This window comes from Triticum aestivum, chromosome 1B, assembly GCF_018294505.1.
Source record: "Triticum aestivum cultivar Chinese Spring chromosome 1B, IWGSC CS RefSeq v2.1, whole genome shotgun sequence".
NCBI lineage: Eukaryota > Viridiplantae > Streptophyta > Magnoliopsida > Poales > Poaceae > Triticum > Triticum aestivum.
In genome coordinates this window covers 86,545,287-86,545,608 of record NC_057795.1, presented here as the reverse complement: position 1 = coordinate 86,545,608, position 322 = coordinate 86,545,287, and positions in this window count along the sequence as shown.

Here is a 322-nt window from a genome sequence, read left to right as displayed (position 1 = left end):
AAATTTAATAACTGAAAACCGATCGGGTGTCTCGAGCGACGCCTCGAAAGGTAAATAAATAAAAATGCATGCCGCAGTCGGGCGTCTTAGCGACACCACATAAAGGGCTTTAAAAGAAATGCCACAGTCGGACGTCTGGGCAACATCACATAAAGGGCTTTAAAAGGAATACCACATTCGGACGTCTGAGCGACATCACAGACAGGGCTTTAAAAGAAATACCACCGTCGGACGTCTGAGCGACATCACAGATAGGGCTTTAAAAGAAATACCACCGTCGGACGTCTGAGCGACATCACAGATAGGGCTTTAAAAGAAATAC